The sequence below is a fragment of the Felis catus genome, chromosome D4, assembly GCF_018350175.1.
Source record: "Felis catus isolate Fca126 chromosome D4, F.catus_Fca126_mat1.0, whole genome shotgun sequence".
Lineage (NCBI taxonomy): Eukaryota > Metazoa > Chordata > Mammalia > Carnivora > Felidae > Felis > Felis catus.
In genome coordinates this window covers 12,301-31,334 of record NC_058380.1, presented here as the reverse complement: position 1 = coordinate 31,334, position 19,034 = coordinate 12,301, and positions in this window count along the sequence as shown.

The following is a 19,034-nucleotide window of genomic DNA, read 5'->3' as shown; positions in this document are numbered from 1 at the left end:
TGACCGGAACACACCCTTGTGACTCCACTCAGCACTTTGGAGATACACCTGCTATGCTCTGGGGTAACAACCCAGAGCCTCCTGGGACCTAACCCTAACCCTACCCCGAAACGGGACCCTCCACTGAAACCTAAGCCTGCCTCGAACCCGAACCCTGGAGTTGAGCCGCCTTCTGGCATGGGCCCTCACTTCAGCACTCGAGGGAGATCACGAGAATGGAGGCGCCTTGGCCCTGCCGACGTTCCTGGGCCAAACCCAACCCTAGCTAAGGCTCTCTCCCCATGGGGACCCAATTGCAATTCTGACAAAACCACGCGCCTGGGATCCAGAAGCGGTGCAGGCTGACTCGAAAGGAACCTGGAAATTCACCATGTCCTTTCCAAGGCGTGGCTGCATTGCCCGAGAGGATTCCTGAGGCCTCCTCGACCAGGGGCCGATCGACGTGTGTGGCCTTGGCAGCCAAAGTCGGATCATGACGGGCACTGTCCCTTGTGCCCTCAAATCAGCCCTTTGGGGAGACCTATGCCCTGCTGTGGGTTCGGCGCCTAGAGCCTATTGGGACCTAAACCTAACCCTAACCCTACCCCGAACCGGGACCCTGCACCGAAAACTAAGCCTGCCTCTAACCCTAACCCTGCAATTGTGCCGCCATCTGGCATGGGCCCTCACTTCATCCCTCGAGGGAGGGTCACGAGACTGGAGTCGCTTCAGCCCTGGTGACGTCCCTGGACCGAACCCTAACCCTAGCTAAGGCTCTCTCCCCAGGAGGACCCAATTCGTCTGACAACGTCTGACAACACAACGCGCCTGGGGTCCGTTAGCAGTGCAGGCTGACTCGGCATGGAATCTGGAAGCTCACCATGTCGTTTCCCAGGCCCGGCTGCAGCTGCCCGAGAGGATTCCGGAGGCCTCCTCAACCAGGGGCCCAATCACGTGTGTGGCCTTGCAGACAAAGACGGATCCTGACCGGCACCATCCCTTTTGCACGCCACTTAGCCCTTCGGGGAGACCACTGCCCTGCTGTGGGTTCCGCGCCTGGAGCCTCCTGGGACCTAACCCTACCCCTAACCGTACCCCTAACGGGACCATCCACCGAAACCTAAGCCTGCCTCGAACCCTAACCCTGCAATTGAGCCACCTTGTCGCATGGGCCCTCACTTCAGCCCTCGAGGGAGATCACGAGACCGGAGTCGCTTCGGCCCTGGCAACGTCCCTGGACCGAACCCTAACCCTAGCTAAGGCTCTCTCCCCATGGGGACCCAATTCCAACGTCTGACAGCAGCACGCGCCTGGGATCCAGAAGCGGTACAGTCTCACATGGCATTGAACCCAGAGGCGCACCATGCCGTTTCACAGGCCAGGCTGCATCTGCCGGAGAGGATCCCGGAGGCCTCCTCGACCAGGGGCCCGATCGACGTGTGTGGTGTTGGCAGCCGAAGAGGGATCCTGACCGGCACCGTCCCTTGTGCCCTCAACTCAGCCCTTCGGGGAGACCACTGCCCTGCTGTCAGTTCAGCGCCTGGAGACCTCTGGGGCCTAACGCTAACCCTAAACCTAGCCCGAACCGGGACCCTCCACCAAAACCTAAGCCTGCCTGGAAACCTACCCCTGCACTTGAGCTGCCTTGTCGCATGGGCCCTCAGTTCAGGCCTCACGGGAGATCATGAGACCGGATTCGCTTTGGCCCTTGCAACGTCCCAGGACCGAACCTAACCCTAGCTAAGGCTCTCTCCCCATGGGGACCCAATTACACCATCTGACAACACCACGCCCCTGGGGTGCACAAGCGGTGCAGGCTCACTCGGCATGGAACCTGGACGCTCAGCTAGTCATTTCCCATGTCGGGCTGAAGCTGCTTGAGAGGATTCCAGAGCCCTCCTCGATGAGGGGCACATCGACGTGTGTGGCCGTCCCATCTGCCCTCATCTCAGCCCTGCGGGGAGACCATGCCCTGCTGTGGGTTTGGCGTCTGGAGCCTCTTCTGTCCTAACCCTAATCCTAACCGTACCCCTAACCGGGACCCTTCACCAAAACATAAGGCTGCCTCGAAAACTAACACTGTACTTGTGCGGCCTTGTCCCATGGGCCCTCACTTCAGCCCTGGAGGGAGATCACGAGACCAGAGTCGCTTCAGCCCTGGCGACGTCCCTGGACCAAACCCTCACCCTAGCTCAGGCACTCTGCCCATGGGAACCCAATTCCACCGTCTGACAAGACCACGTGCCTGGGGTCCAAAAGAGGTGCGGCACACCCGGCTTGGGACCTGGAAGCCTACCGTGTCATTTTCCAGGCTGGGCTGCAGCTGCCTCAGAGGTTTCAGATGCCTCCTCGACCAGGGGCCCATTGACGTGTGTGGCCATGGAAGCCAAATACTGATCCTGACCGTCACCGTCCCTTGTGCCCTCAACTCATCCCTGCAGGAGATCACTGCCCTGCTGTGGGTTCAACGCCTGGAGCCTCCTGGGACCTTACCCTAACCGTAACCTAACCCCTAACCGGGACCATCCACCCAAACCAAACCCTGCCGCAAAACCGACCCTGTACTTGAGCCACCTTGTTGCATGGACACTCATTTGAGCCCTCGAAGGAGACCACGTGACCATAGTCGCTTAGGTCAAGGCGACGTCCATGGACAGGACCCTAACCCAAGGTAAGGGACGCTCCCCATGGGGACCCAATTCCACCGTCTGACAACACCACGTTCCTGGGGTACAGAAGCAGTGCAGCTTCACTCAGCATGGAACCTGGAAGCTCAGCATGTCGTTTCACAGGCCAGGCTGCAGCTGCCCGAGAGGATTCCAGAGGCTTCCTCGACCAGGGGCCCATCGACGTGTGTGGCCTTGGCAGCAAAAGACTGATCCTGACCGTCACCATTGCTTTTGTCCTCAAATCAGCCCTTCGTGGAGACCACTCCCCTGCTGTGGGTTTGGCGCCAGGAGCTTCCAGGGACCTTACCCTAACCCTAACAGGACAACTAACCGGGACCCTCTACCAAAACCTAACCCTGGCTCAAAACCTAACCTTGCACTTGAGCCGCCTTCATACATGGGCCCTGACCTCAGCCCACGAGGGAGATCACGAGACCGGAGTCGCTTCGGCCCTGGCAACGTCCCTGGACCGAACCCTAACCCTAGCTAAGGCTCTCTCCTCTTGGGGACCCAATTCCAAGGTCTGACAGCATCACTCGCCTGGGGTCCAGAAGCGGTACAGGCTGACTCGGCAAGGAACCTGGAAGCTCACCATGTCGTTTCCCAGGCCCGGCTGCAACGGCGCGAGAGGATTCCGGAGGCCTCCTCCAGGAGGGGCCAATCGAAGTGTCTGGACTTGGCAGCCAAAAACAGATCCGGAAAGGCACAGTCCCTTGTGCCCTCACCTCAGCCCTTCAGGGAGACCACTGCCCTGCTGTGGGTTCGGCGCCTGGAGCCTCCTGGTACCTAACCCTAACCATACCCCGGACATGGACCCTACACCGAAACCTATGCCTGCCTCGAAGCCTAACCCTGCATTTGAGCCACCTTCTGGCATGGCCCTCACGTCAGCCCTCGAGGGATATCAGAAGACCAGAGTCTTTTCGGCCCTGGCGACCTCTCCGGACCGAACCCTAAACCTAGCTAAGGCTCTCTCCCCATGGGGACCCAATTCTATCGTCTGACATCACCGCGCGCCTGGGGTCCATAAGCGGTGCAGGCTGACACGGCATGGAACCTGGCAGCTCAGCATGTCGTTTCCCAGGCCCGACTGCAGCTGCCCGAGAGGAATCCGGAGGCCCCCTTGACCAGGGGCCGATCGACGTGTGTGGCCTTGGCACCCAAAGACGGATCCTGACCGGCACCGTCCCTTGGGCCCTCAATGCAGCCCTTCAGGGATACCACTGCCCTGCTGTGGGTTTGGCGCCTGGAGCCTCCTGGGACCTAACCCTAAACCAAACCCTACCCGGCCCGGGAACCTCCAACGAAACCTAAGCCTGCCTCGAACCCTAACCCTGCAATTGAGCCGCCATCTGGAATGGACCCTCACTTCAGCCATCGAGGGAGGACACGAGACGGGAGTCGATTCGGCCCTGGTGACGTACCTGGACTGAACCCTAACCCTTGCTAAGGCTCTCTACACATGGGGACCCAATTCCAACGTCTGACAACCCCACGTGCCTGGCGTCCATAAGCGGTGCAGGCTGACTCGCATGGAAGCTGGGAGCTCACCATTGCCGTTTTCAAGGCCCTGCTGCAGCTGCCCGAGAGTATTCCGGAGGTCTCCTCAACCAGGGGTCGATTGACGTGTGTGGCCTTGGCAGCCAAAGACGGAACTTGACCGGCACCGTACCTTGTGCCCTCAACTGAGCCCTTCGGGGAGAACACTGCCCTGCTGTGGGTTTGGCGCCTGGATCCTCCAGGGACCTAACCCTAACCCTAAGCCTTCCGTGAACCGGGACCCTCCACCGAAACCTAAGCTTGCCTCGAACCCTAACGCTGATATTGAGCCGCCTCCTGGCAAGGGCCCTCACTTCAACCCTCGAGGGAGATCATGAGGCCAGAGTCGCTTTGGCCCTGGCGATGTCCATGGACCCCAACCCTAACCCTAGCTAAGGCTCTCTCCCCACGGGGGCCCAATTCCAACGTCTGACAACACTACGTGCCTGGGGTCCAGAAGCGGTGCAGGATGACTCAGGATGGAACCTGGAAGCTCACCGTGGCGTGTCCCAGGCCTGGCTGCACTTGCCCGAGAGGATTCTGGAGGCCTCCACAACCAGGGGCCGATGGACATGTGCGGCCTTGCAGACAAAGACAGATCCTGACGGGCAGCGTCCCTTGTGTCCTCAACTGAGCCCTTAGGGGAGACCACCGCCCTGCCCTGGGTTCGGCACCTGGAGCCTCCTGGGACCGAACCCTAACCCTAACCCTACCCCGAAACGGGACACTCCAGGAAAACGAAAGCCTGCTTCGAACACTAATCCTGCAATTGAGCCGCCTTGTCGCATGGGCCCTCACTTCAGCCCTTGAGGGAGATCACGAGACTGGAGTTATGTCGGCCCTGCCAATGTCCCTGGTCCAAACCCTAACCCTAACTAAGGCTCTCTCCCCATGGGGACCCAATTCCAACGTCTGACAACACCACACGCCTGGAGTACAGAAGCGGTGCAGGTTGACTCCGCATGCAACCTGGAAGCTCATCATGTCGTTTCCCAGGCCTGGCTGCAGCTGCCCGAGAGGATTCCGGAGGCCTCCTCGGCCAGGGGCCAATCGACGTGTGTGGCTTTGGTAGCGAAAATCGAATCCTGACCGGCACTGTCCCTTGTGCCCTCAACTCAGCCCTTCGGGGAGACCACTGCCCTGAAGTGGGTTTGCCGTCTGGAGCCTCCAGGGACCTAACCCTAACCCTACCCCGAACATGGACACTCCACCAAAACCTAAGCCTGCCTCGAACCCAAACCCTGCAATTGAGCCACCTTCTGACTTGGACGCTCACTTCAGCGCTCGAGGGAGACCACAAGACCAGAGTCGCTTCGGCCCTGGCGACTTCCCTGGTCGGAACGCTAACCCTAGCTAAGGCTCTCTCCCCATGGGGACCCAATTCCATCGTCTGACAACACCACGGGCCTGGGGTCCAGATGTGGTGCAGGCTGACTCGGCTTGGAACTTGGAAGCTCACCATGTAGTTTCCCCGGCCCGGCTGCAGCTGCCCGAGAGGATTCAAGAGGCCTCCTCGACCAGGGGCCGATGGACGTGTGTGGCCGTGGCAGCCAAAGTCGGATCATTACCGGCACCGTCCGTTGGGCCCTCAACTCAGCCCTTCAGAGAGACCAGTGGGTGCCCTGCTGTGGGTTCGGCGCTGGAGCCTCCTGGGACCTAACCCTAACCCTACCCCGAAACGGGACCCTCCACTGAAACCTAAGCCTGCCTCGAACCCGAACCCTGGAGTTGAGCCGCCTTCTGGCATGGGCCCTCACTTCAGCACTCGAGGGAGATCACGAGAATGGAGGCGCCTTGGCCCTGCCGACGTTCCTGGGCCAAACCCAACCCTAGCTAAGGCTCTCTCCCCATGGGGACCCAATTGCAATTCTGACAAAACCACGCGCCTGGGATCCAGAAGCGGTGCAGGCTGACTCGAAAGGAACCTGGAAATTCACCATGTCCTTTCCAAGGCGTGGCTGCATTGCCCGAGAGGATTCCTGAGGCCTCCTCGACCAGGGGCCGATCGACGTGTGTGGCCTTGGCAGCCAAAGTCGGATCATGACGGGCACTGTCCCTTGTGCCCTCAAATCAGCCCTTTGGGGAGACCTATGCCCTGCTGTGGGTTCGGCGCCTAGAGCCTATTGGGACCTAAACCTAACCCTAACCCTACCCCGAATCGGGACCCTGCACCGAAAACTAAGCCTGTCTCTAACCCTAACCCTGCAATTGTGCCGCCATCTGGCATGGGCCCTCACTTCATCCCTCGAGGGAGGGTCACGAGACTGGAGTCGCTTCAGCCCTGGTGACGTCCCTGGACCGAACCCTAACCCTAGCTAAGGCTCTCTCCCCAGGAGGACCCAATTCGTCTGACAACGTCTGACAACACAACGCGCCTGGGATCCGTTAGCAGTGCAGGCTGACTCGGCATGGAATCTGGAAGCTCACCATGTCGTTTCCCAGGCCCGGCTGCAGCTGCCCGAGAGGATTCCGGAGGCCTCCTCAACCAGGGGCCCAATCACGTGTGTGGCCTTGCAGACAAAGACGGATCCTGACCGGCACCATCCCTTTTGCACGCCACTTAGCCCTTCGGGGAGACCACTGCCCTGCTGTGGGTTCCGCGCCTGGAGCCTCCTGGGACCTAACCCTACCCCTAACCGTACCCCTAACGGGACCATCCACCGAAACCTAAGCCTGCCTCGAACCCTAACCCTGCAATTGAGCCACCTTGTCGCATGGGCCCTCACTTCAGCCCTCGAGGGAGATCACGAGACCGGAGTCGCTTCGGCCCTGGCAACGTCCCTGGACCGAACCCTAACCCTAGCTAAGGCTCTCTCCCCATGGGGACCCAATTCCAACGTCTGACAGCAGCACGCGCCTGGGATCCAGAAGCGGTACAGTCTCACATGGCATTGAACCCAGAGGCGCACCATGCCGTTTCACAGGCCAGGCTGCATCTGCCGGAGAGGATCCCGGAGGCCTCCTCGACCAGGGGCCCGATCGACGTGTGTGGTGTTGGCAGCCGAAGAGGGATCCTGACCGGCACCGTCCCTTGTGCCCTCAACTCAGCCCTTCGGGGAGACCACTGCCCTGCTGTCAGTTCAGCGCCTGGAGACCTCTGGGGCCTAACGCTAACCCTAAACCTAGCCCGAACCGGGACCCTCCACCAAAACCTAAGCCTGCCTGGAAACCTACCCCTGCACTTGAGCTGCCTTGTCGCATGGGCCCTCAGTTCAGGCCTCACGGGAGATCATGAGACCGGATTCGCTTTGGCCCTTGCAACGTCCCAGGACCGAACCTAACCCTAGCTAAGGCTCTCTCCCCATGGGGACCCAATTACACCATCTGACAACACCACGCCCCTGGGGTGCACAAGCGGTGCAGGCTCACTCGGCATGGAACCTGGACGCTCAGCTAGTCATTTCCCATGTCGGGCTGAAGCTGCTTGAGAGGATTCCAGAGCCCTCCTCGATGAGGGGCACATCGACGTGTGTGGCCGTCCCATCTGCCCTCATCTCAGCCCTGCGGGGAGACCATGCCCTGCTGTGGGTTTGGCGTCTGGAGCCTCTTCTGTCCTAACCCTAATCCTAACCGTACCCCTAACCGGGACCCTTCACCAAAACATAAGGCTGCCTCGAAAACTAACACTGTACTTGTGCGGCCTTGTCCCATGGGCCCTCACTTCAGCCCTGGAGGGAGATCACGAGACCAGAGTCGCTTCAGCCCTGGCGACGTCCCTGGACCAAACCCTCACCCTAGCTCAGGCACTCTGCCCATGGGAACCCAATTCCACCGTCTGACAAGACCACGTGCCTGGGGTCCAAAAGAGGTGCGGCACACCCGGCTTGGGACCTGGAAGCCTACCGTGTCATTTTCCAGGCTGGGCTGCAGCTGCCTCAGAGGTTTCAGATGCCTCCTCGACCAGGGGCCCATTGACGTGTGTGGCCATGGAAGCCAAATACTGATCCTGACCGTCACCGTCCCTTGTGCCCTCAACTCATCCCTGCAGGAGATCACTGCCCTGCTGTGGGTTCAACGCCTGGAGCCTCCTGGGACCTTACCCTAACCGTAACCTAACCCCTAACCGGGACCATCCACCCAAACCAAACCCTGCCGCAAAACCGACCCTGTACTTGAGCCACCTTGTTGCATGGACACTCATTTGAGCCCTCGAAGGAGACCACGTGACCATAGTCGCTTAGGTCAAGGCGACGTCCATGGACAGGACCCTAACCCAAGGTAAGGGACGCTCCCCATGGGGACCCAATTCCACCGTCTGACAACACCACGTTCCTGGGGTACAGAAGCAGTGCAGCTTCACTCAGCATGGAACCTGGAAGCTCAGCATGTCGTTTCACAGGCCAGGCTGCAGCTGCCCGAGAGGATTCCAGAGGCTTCCTCGACCAGGGGCCCATCGACGTGTGTGGCCTTGGCAGCAAAAGACTGATCCTGACCGTCACCATTGCTTTTGTCCTCAAATCAGCCCTTCGTGGAGACCACTCCCCTGCTGTGGGTTTGGCGCCAGGAGCTTCCAGGGACCTTACCCTAACCCTAACAGGACAACTAACCGGGACCCTCTACCAAAACCTAACCCTGGCTCAAAACCTAACCTTGCACTTGAGCCGCCTTCATACATGGGCCCTGACCTCAGCCCACGAGGGAGATCACGAGACCGGAGTCGCTTCGGCCCTGGCAACGTCCCTGGACCGAACCCTAACCCTAGCTAAGGCTCTCTCCTCTTGGGGACCCAATTCCAAGGTCTGACAGCATCACTCGCCTGGGGTCCAGAAGCGGTACAGGCTGACTCGGCAAGGAACCTGGAAGCTCACCATGTCGTTTCCCAGGCCCGGCTGCAACGGCGCGAGAGGATTCCGGAGGCCTCCTCCAGGAGGGGCCAATCGAAGTGTCTGGACTTGGCAGCCAAAAACAGATCCGGAAAGGCACAGTCCCTTGTGCCCTCACCTCAGCCCTTCAGGGAGACCACTGCCCTGCTGTGGGTTCGGCGCCTGGAGCCTCCTGGTACCTAACCCTAACCATACCCCGGACATGGACCCTACACCGAAACCTATGCCTGCCTCGAAGCCTAACCCTGCATTTGAGCCACCTTCTGGCATGGCCCTCACGTCAGCCCTCGAGGGATATCAGAAGACCAGAGTCTTTTCGGCCCTGGCGACCTCTCCGGACCGAACCCTAAACCTAGCTAAGGCTCTCTCCCCATGGGGACCCAATTCTATCGTCTGACATCACCGCGCGCCTGGGGTCCATAAGCGGTGCAGGCTGACACGGCATGGAACCTGGCAGCTCAGCATGTCGTTTCCCAGGCCCGACTGCAGCTGCCCGAGAGGAATCCGGAGGCCCCCTTGACCAGGGGCCGATCGACGTGTGTGGCCTTGGCACCCAAAGACGGATCCTGACCGGCACCGTCCCTTGGGCCCTCAATGCAGCCCTTCAGGGATACCACTGCCCTGCTGTGGGTTTGGCGCCTGGAGCCTCCTGGGACCTAACCCTAAACCAAACCCTACCCGGCCCGGGAACCTCCAACGAAACCTAAGCCTGCCTCGAACCCTAACCCTGCAATTGAGCCGCCATCTGGAATGGACCCTCACTTCAGCCATCGAGGGAGGACACGAGACGGGAGTCGATTCGGCCCTGGTGACGTACCTGGACTGAACCCTAACCCTTGCTAAGGCTCTCTACACATGGGGACCCAATTCCAACGTCTGACAACCCCACGTGCCTGGCGTCCATAAGCGGTGCAGGCTGACTCGCATGGAAGCTGGGAGCTCACCATTGCCGTTTTCAAGGCCCTGCTGCAGCTGCCCGAGAGTATTCCGGAGGTCTCCTCAACCAGGGGTCGATTGACGTGTGTGGCCTTGGCAGCCAAAGACGGAACTTGACCGGCACCGTACCTTGTGCCCTCAACTGAGCCCTTCGGGGAGAACACTGCCCTGCTGTGGGTTTGGCGCCTGGATCCTCCAGGGACCTAACCCTAACCCTAAGCCTTCCGTGAACCGGGACCCTCCACCGAAACCTAAGCTTGCCTCGAACCCTAACGCTGATATTGAGCCGCCTCCTGGCAAGGGCCCTCACTTCAACCCTCGAGGGAGATCATGAGGCCAGAGTCGCTTTGGCCCTGGCGATGTCCATGGACCCCAACCCTAACCCTAGCTAAGGCTCTCTCCCCACGGGGGCCCAATTCCAACGTCTGACAACACTACGTGCCTGGGGTCCAGAAGCGGTGCAGGATGACTCAGGATGGAACCTGGAAGCTCACCGTGGCGTGTCCCAGGCCTGGCTGCACTTGCCCGAGAGGATTCTGGAGGCCTCCACAACCAGGGGCCGATGGACATGTGCGGCCTTGCAGACAAAGACAGATCCTGACGGGCAGCGTCCCTTGTGTCCTCAACTGAGCCCTTAGGGGAGACCACCGCCCTGCCCTGGGTTCGGCACCTGGAGCCTCCTGGGACCGAACCCTAACCCTAACCCTACCCCGAAACGGGACACTCCAGGAAAACGAAAGCCTGCTTCGAACACTAATCCTGCAATTGAGCCGCCTTGTCGCATGGGCCCTCACTTCAGCCCTTGAGGGAGATCACGAGACTGGAGTTATGTCGGCCCTGCCAATGTCCCTGGTCCAAACCCTAACCCTAACTAAGGCTCTCTCCCCATGGGGACCCAATTCCAACGTCTGACAACACCACACGCCTGGAGTACAGAAGCGGTGCAGGTTGACTCCGCATGCAACCTGGAAGCTCATCATGTCGTTTCCCAGGCCTGGCTGCAGCTGCCCGAGAGGATTCCGGAGGCCTCCTCGGCCAGGGGCCAATCGACGTGTGTGGCTTTGGTAGCGAAAATCGAATCCTGACCGGCACTGTCCCTTGTGCCCTCAACTCAGCCCTTCGGGGAGACCACTGCCCTGAAGTGGGTTTGCCGTCTGGAGCCTCCAGGGACCTAACCCTAACCCTACCCCGAACATGGACACTCCACCAAAACCTAAGCCTGCCTCGAACCCAAACCCTGCAATTGAGCCACCTTCTGACTTGGACGCTCACTTCAGCGCTCGAGGGAGACCACAAGACCAGAGTCGCTTCGGCCCTGGCGACTTCCCTGGTCGGAACGCTAACCCTAGCTAAGGCTCTCTCCCCATGGGGACCCAATTCCATCGTCTGACAACACCACGGGCCTGGGGTCCAGATGTGGTGCAGGCTGACTCGGCTTGGAACTTGGAAGCTCACCATGTAGTTTCCCCGGCCCGGCTGCAGCTGCCCGAGAGGATTCAAGAGGCCTCCTCGACCAGGGGCCGATGGACGTGTGTGGCCGTGGCAGCCAAAGTCGGATCATTACCGGCACCGTCCGTTGGGCCCTCAACTCAGCCCTTCAGAGAGACCAGTGGGTGCCCTGCTGTGGGTTCGGCGCTGGAGCCTCCTGGGACCTAACCCTAACCCTACCCCGAAACGGGACCCTCCACTGAAACCTAAGCCTGCCTCGAACCCGAACCCTGGAGTTGAGCCGCCTTCTGGCATGGGCCCTCACTTCAGCACTCGAGGGAGATCACGAGAATGGAGGCGCCTTGGCCCTGCCGACGTTCCTGGGCCAAACCCAACCCTAGCTAAGGCTCTCTCCCCATGGGGACCCAATTGCAATTCTGACAAAACCACGCGCCTGGGATCCAGAAGCGGTGCAGGCTGACTCGAAAGGAACCTGGAAATTCACCATGTCCTTTCCAAGGCGTGGCTGCATTGCCCGAGAGGATTCCTGAGGCCTCCTCGACCAGGGGCCGATCGACGTGTGTGGCCTTGGCAGCCAAAGTCGGATCATGACGGGCACTGTCCCTTGTGCCCTCAAATCAGCCCTTTGGGGAGACCTATGCCCTGCTGTGGGTTCGGCGCCTAGAGCCTATTGGGACCTAAACCTAACCCTAACCCTACCCCGAATCGGGACCCTGCACCGAAAACTAAGCCTGTCTCTAACCCTAACCCTGCAATTGTGCCGCCATCTGGCATGGGCCCTCACTTCATCCCTCGAGGGAGGGTCACGAGACTGGAGTCGCTTCAGCCCTGGTGACGTCCCTGGACCGAACCCTAACCCTAGCTAAGGCTCTCTCCCCAGGAGGACCCAATTCGTCTGACAACGTCTGACAACACAACGCGCCTGGGATCCGTTAGCAGTGCAGGCTGACTCGGCATGGAATCTGGAAGCTCACCATGTCGTTTCCCAGGCCCGGCTGCAGCTGCCCGAGAGGATTCCGGAGGCCTCCTCAACCAGGGGCCCAATCACGTGTGTGGCCTTGCAGACAAAGACGGATCCTGACCGGCACCATCCCTTTTGCACGCCACTTAGCCCTTCGGGGAGACCACTGCCCTGCTGTGGGTTCCGCGCCTGGAGCCTCCTGGGACCTAACCCTACCCCTAACCGTACCCCTAACGGGACCATCCACCGAAACCTAAGCCTGCCTCGAACCCTAACCCTGCAATTGAGCCACCTTGTCGCATGGGCCCTCACTTCAGCCCTCGAGGGAGATCACGAGACCGGAGTCGCTTCGGCCCTGGCAACGTCCCTGGACCGAACCCTAACCCTAGCTAAGGCTCTCTCCCCATGGGGACCCAATTCCAACGTCTGACAGCAGCACGCGCCTGGGATCCAGAAGCGGTACAGTCTCACATGGCATTGAACCCAGAGGCGCACCATGCCGTTTCACAGGCCAGGCTGCATCTGCCGGAGAGGATCCCGGAGGCCTCCTCGACCAGGGGCCCGATCGACGTGTGTGGTGTTGGCAGCCGAAGAGGGATCCTGACCGGCACCGTCCCTTGTGCCCTCAACTCAGCCCTTCGGGGAGACCACTGCCCTGCTGTCAGTTCAGCGCCTGGAGACCTCTGGGGCCTAACGCTAACCCTAAACCTAGCCCGAACCGGGACCCTCCACCAAAACCTAAGCCTGCCTGGAAACCTACCCCTGCACTTGAGCTGCCTTGTCGCATGGGCCCTCAGTTCAGGCCTCACGGGAGATCATGAGACCGGATTCGCTTTGGCCCTTGCAACGTCCCAGGACCGAACCTAACCCTAGCTAAGGCTCTCTCCCCATGGGGACCCAATTACACCATCTGACAACACCACGCCCCTGGGGTGCACAAGCGGTGCAGGCTCACTCGGCATGGAACCTGGACGCTCAGCTAGTCATTTCCCATGTCGGGCTGAAGCTGCTTGAGAGGATTCCAGAGCCCTCCTCGATGAGGGGCACATCGACGTGTGTGGCCGTCCCATCTGCCCTCATCTCAGCCCTGCGGGGAGACCATGCCCTGCTGTGGGTTTGGCGTCTGGAGCCTCTTCTGTCCTAACCCTAATCCTAACCGTACCCCTAACCGGGACCCTTCACCAAAACATAAGGCTGCCTCGAAAACTAACACTGTACTTGTGCGGCCTTGTCCCATGGGCCCTCACTTCAGCCCTGGAGGGAGATCACGAGACCAGAGTCGCTTCAGCCCTGGCGACGTCCCTGGACCAAACCCTCACCCTAGCTCAGGCACTCTGCCCATGGGAACCCAATTCCACCGTCTGACAAGACCACGTGCCTGGGGTCCAAAAGAGGTGCGGCACACCCGGCTTGGGACCTGGAAGCCTACCGTGTCATTTTCCAGGCTGGGCTGCAGCTGCCTCAGAGGTTTCAGATGCCTCCTCGACCAGGGGCCCATTGACGTGTGTGGCCATGGAAGCCAAATACTGATCCTGACCGTCACCGTCCCTTGTGCCCTCAACTCATCCCTGCAGGAGATCACTGCCCTGCTGTGGGTTCAACGCCTGGAGCCTCCTGGGACCTTACCCTAACCGTAACCTAACCCCTAACCGGGACCATCCACCCAAACCAAACCCTGCCGCAAAACCGACCCTGTACTTGAGCCACCTTGTTGCATGGACACTCATTTGAGCCCTCGAAGGAGACCACGTGACCATAGTCGCTTAGGTCAAGGCGACGTCCATGGACAGGACCCTAACCCAAGGTAAGGGACGCTCCCCATGGGGACCCAATTCCACCGTCTGACAACACCACGTTCCTGGGGTACAGAAGCAGTGCAGCTTCACTCAGCATGGAACCTGGAAGCTCAGCATGTCGTTTCACAGGCCAGGCTGCAGCTGCCCGAGAGGATTCCAGAGGCTTCCTCGACCAGGGGCCCATCGACGTGTGTGGCCTTGGCAGCAAAAGACTGATCCTGACCGTCACCATTGCTTTTGTCCTCAAATCAGCCCTTCGTGGAGACCACTCCCCTGCTGTGGGTTTGGCGCCAGGAGCTTCCAGGGACCTTACCCTAACCCTAACAGGACAACTAACCGGGACCCTCTACCAAAACCTAACCCTGGCTCAAAACCTAACCTTGCACTTGAGCCGCCTTCATACATGGGCCCTGACCTCAGCCCACGAGGGAGATCACGAGACCGGAGTCGCTTCGGCCCTGGCAACGTCCCTGGACCGAACCCTAACCCTAGCTAAGGCTCTCTCCTCTTGGGGACCCAATTCCAAGGTCTGACAGCATCACTCGCCTGGGGTCCAGAAGCGGTACAGGCTGACTCGGCAAGGAACCTGGAAGCTCACCATGTCGTTTCCCAGGCCCGGCTGCAACGGCGCGAGAGGATTCCGGAGGCCTCCTCCAGGAGGGGCCAATCGAAGTGTCTGGACTTGGCAGCCAAAAACAGATCCGGAAAGGCACAGTCCCTTGTGCCCTCACCTCAGCCCTTCAGGGAGACCACTGCCCTGCTGTGGGTTCGGCGCCTGGAGCCTCCTGGTACCTAACCCTAACCATACCCCGGACATGGACCCTACACCGAAACCTATGCCTGCCTCGAAGCCTAACCCTGCATTTGAGCCACCTTCTGGCATGGCCCTCACGTCAGCCCTCGAGGGATATCAGAAGACCAGAGTCTTTTCGGCCCTGGCGACCTCTCCGGACCGAACCCTAAACCTAGCTAAGGCTCTCTCCCCATGGGGACCCAATTCTATCGTCTGACATCACCGCGCGCCTGGGGTCCATAAGCGGTGCAGGCTGACACGGCATGGAACCTGGCAGCTCAGCATGTCGTTTCCCAGGCCCGACTGCAGCTGCCCGAGAGGAATCCGGAGGCCCCCTTGACCAGGGGCCGATCGACGTGTGTGGCCTTGGCACCCAAAGACGGATCCTGACCGGCACCGTCCCTTGGGCCCTCAATGCAGCCCTTCAGGGATACCACTGCCCTGCTGTGGGTTTGGCGCCTGGAGCCTCCTGGGACCTAACCCTAAACCAAACCCTACCCGGCCCGGGAACCTCCAACGAAACCTAAGCCTGCCTCGAACCCTAACCCTGCAATTGAGCCGCCATCTGGAATGGACCCTCACTTCAGCCATCGAGGGAGGACACGAGACGGGAGTCGATTCGGCCCTGGTGACGTACCTGGACTGAACCCTAACCCTTGCTAAGGCTCTCTACACATGGGGACCCAATTCCAACGTCTGACAACCCCACGTGCCTGGCGTCCATAAGCGGTGCAGGCTGACTCGCATGGAAGCTGGGAGCTCACCATTGCCGTTTTCAAGGCCCTGCTGCAGCTGCCCGAGAGTATTCCGGAGGTCTCCTCAACCAGGGGTCGATTGACGTGTGTGGCCTTGGCAGCCAAAGACGGAACTTGACCGGCACCGTACCTTGTGCCCTCAACTGAGCCCTTCGGGGAGAACACTGCCCTGCTGTGGGTTTGGCGCCTGGATCCTCCAGGGACCTAACCCTAACCCTAAGCCTTCCGTGAACCGGGACCCTCCACCGAAACCTAAGCTTGCCTCGAACCCTAACGCTGATATTGAGCCGCCTCCTGGCAAGGGCCCTCACTTCAACCCTCGAGGGAGATCATGAGGCCAGAGTCGCTTTGGCCCTGGCGATGTCCATGGACCCCAACCCTAACCCTAGCTAAGGCTCTCTCCCCACGGGGGCCCAATTCCAACGTCTGACAACACTACGTGCCTGGGGTCCAGAAGCGGTGCAGGATGACTCAGGATGGAACCTGGAAGCTCACCGTGGCGTGTCCCAGGCCTGGCTGCACTTGCCCGAGAGGATTCTGGAGGCCTCCACAACCAGGGGCCGATGGACATGTGCGGCCTTGCAGACAAAGACAGATCCTGACGGGCAGCGTCCCTTGTGTCCTCAACTGAGCCCTTAGGGGAGACCACCGCCCTGCCCTGGGTTCGGCACCTGGAGCCTCCTGGGACCGAACCCTAACCCTAACCCTACCCCGAAACGGGACACTCCAGGAAAACGAAAGCCTGCTTCGAACACTAATCCTGCAATTGAGCCGCCTTGTCGCATGGGCCCTCACTTCAGCCCTTGAGGGAGATCACGAGACTGGAGTTATGTCGGCCCTGCCAATGTCCCTGGTCCAAACCCTAACCCTAACTAAGGCTCTCTCCCCATGGGGACCCAATTCCAACGTCTGACAACACCACACGCCTGGAGTACAGAAGCGGTGCAGGTTGACTCCGCATGCAACCTGGAAGCTCATCATGTCGTTTCCCAGGCCTGGCTGCAGCTGCCCGAGAGGATTCCGGAGGCCTCCTCGGCCAGGGGCCAATCGACGTGTGTGGCTTTGGTAGCGAAAATCGAATCCTGACCGGCACTGTCCCTTGTGCCCTCAACTCAGCCCTTCGGGGAGACCACTGCCCTGAAGTGGGTTTGCCGTCTGGAGCCTCCAGGGACCTAACCCTAACCCTACCCCGAACATGGACACTCCACCAAAACCTAAGCCTGCCTCGAACCCAAACCCTGCAATTGAGCCACCTTCTGACTTGGACGCTCACTTCAGCGCTCGAGGGAGACCACAAGACCAGAGTCGCTTCGGCCCTGGCGACTTCCCTGGTCGGAACGCTAACCCTAGCTAAGGCTCTCTCCCCATGGGGACCCAATTCCATCGTCTGACAACACCACGGGCCTGGGGTCCAGATGTGGTGCAGGCTGACTCGGCTTGGAACTTGGAAGCTCACCATGTAGTTTCCCCGGCCCGGCTGCAGCTGCCCGAGAGGATTCAAGAGGCCTCCTCGACCAGGGGCCGATGGACGTGTGTGGCCGTGGCAGCCAAAGTCGGATCATTACCGGCACCGTCCGTTGGGCCCTCAACTCAGCCCTTCAGAGAGACCAGTGGGTGCCCTGCTGTGGGTTCGGCGCTGGAGCCTCCTGGGACCTAACCCTAACCCTACCCCGAAACGGGACCCTCCACTGAAACCTAAGCCTGCCTCGAACCCGAACCCTGGAGTTGAGCCGCCTTCTGGCATGGGCCCTCACTTCAGCACTCGAGGGAGATCACGAGAATGGAGGCGCCTTGGCCCTGCCGACGTTCCTGGGCCAAACCCAACCCTAGCTAAGGCTCTCTCCCCATGGGGACCCAATTGCAATTCTGACAAAACCACGCGCCTGGGATCCAGAAGCGGTGCAGGCTGACTCGAAAGGAACCTGGAAATTCACCATGTCCTTTCCAAGGCGTGGCTGCATTGCCCGAGAGGATTCCTGAGGCCTCCTCGACCAGGGGCCGATCGACGTGTGTGGCCTTGGCAGCCAAAGTCGGATCATGACGGGCACTGTCCCTTGTGCCCTCAAATCAGCCCTTTGGGGAGACCTATGCCCTGCTGTGGGTTCGGCGCCTAGAGCCTATTGGGACCTAAACCTAACCCTAACCCTACCCCGAATCGGGACCCTGCACCGAAAACTAAGCCTGTCTCTAACCCTAACCCTGCAATTGTGCCGCCATCTGGCATGGGCCCTCACTTCATCCCTCGAGGGAGGGTCACGAGACTGGAGTCGCTTCAGCCCTGGTGACGTCCCTGGACCGAACCCTAACCCTAGCTAAGGCTCTCTCCCCAGGAGGACCCAATTCGTCTGACAACGTCTGACAACACAACGCGCCTGGGATCCGTTAGCAGTGCAGGCTGACTCGGCATGGAATCTGGAAGCTCACCATGTCGTTTCCCAGGCCCGGCTGCAGCTGCCCGAGAGGATTCCGGAGGCCTCCTCAACCAGGGGCCCAATCACGTGTGTGGCCTTGCAGACAAAGACGGATCCTGACCGGCACCATCCCTTTTGCACGCCACTTAGCCCTTCGGGGAGACCACTGCCCTGCTGTGGGTTCCGCGCCTGGAGCCTCCTGGGACCTAACCCTACCCCTAACCGTACCCCTAACGGGACCATCCACCGAAACCTAAGCCTGCCTCGAACCCTAACCCTGCAATTGAGCCACCTTGTCGCATGGGCCCTCACTTCAGCCCTCGAGGGAGATCACGAGACCGGAGTCGCTTCGGCCCTGGCAACGTCCCTGGACCGAACCCTAACCCTAGCTAAGGCTCTCTCCCCATGGGGACCCAATTCCAACGTCTGACAGCAGCACGCGCCTGGGATCCAGAAGCGGTACAGTCTCACATGGCATTGAACCCAGAGGCGCACCATGCCGTTTCACAGGCCAGGCTGCATCTGCCGGAGAGGATCCCGGAGGCCTCCTCGACCAGGGGCCCGATCGACGTGTGTGGTGTTGGCAGCCGAAGAGGGATCCTGACCGGCACCGTCCCTTGTGCCCTCAACTCAGCCCTTCGGGGAGACCACTGCCCTGCTGTCAGTTCAGCGCCTGGAGACCTCTGGGGCCTAACGCTAACCCTAAACCTAGCCCGAACCGGGACCCTCCACCAAAACCTAAGCCTGCCTGGAAACCTACCCCTGCACTTGAGCTGCCTTGTCGCATGGGCCCTCAGTTCAGGCCTCACGGGAGATCATGAGACCGGATTCGCTTTGGCCCTTGCAACGTCCCAGGACCGAACCTAACCCTAGCTAAGGCTCTCTCCCCATGGGGACCCAATTACACCATCTGACAACACCAC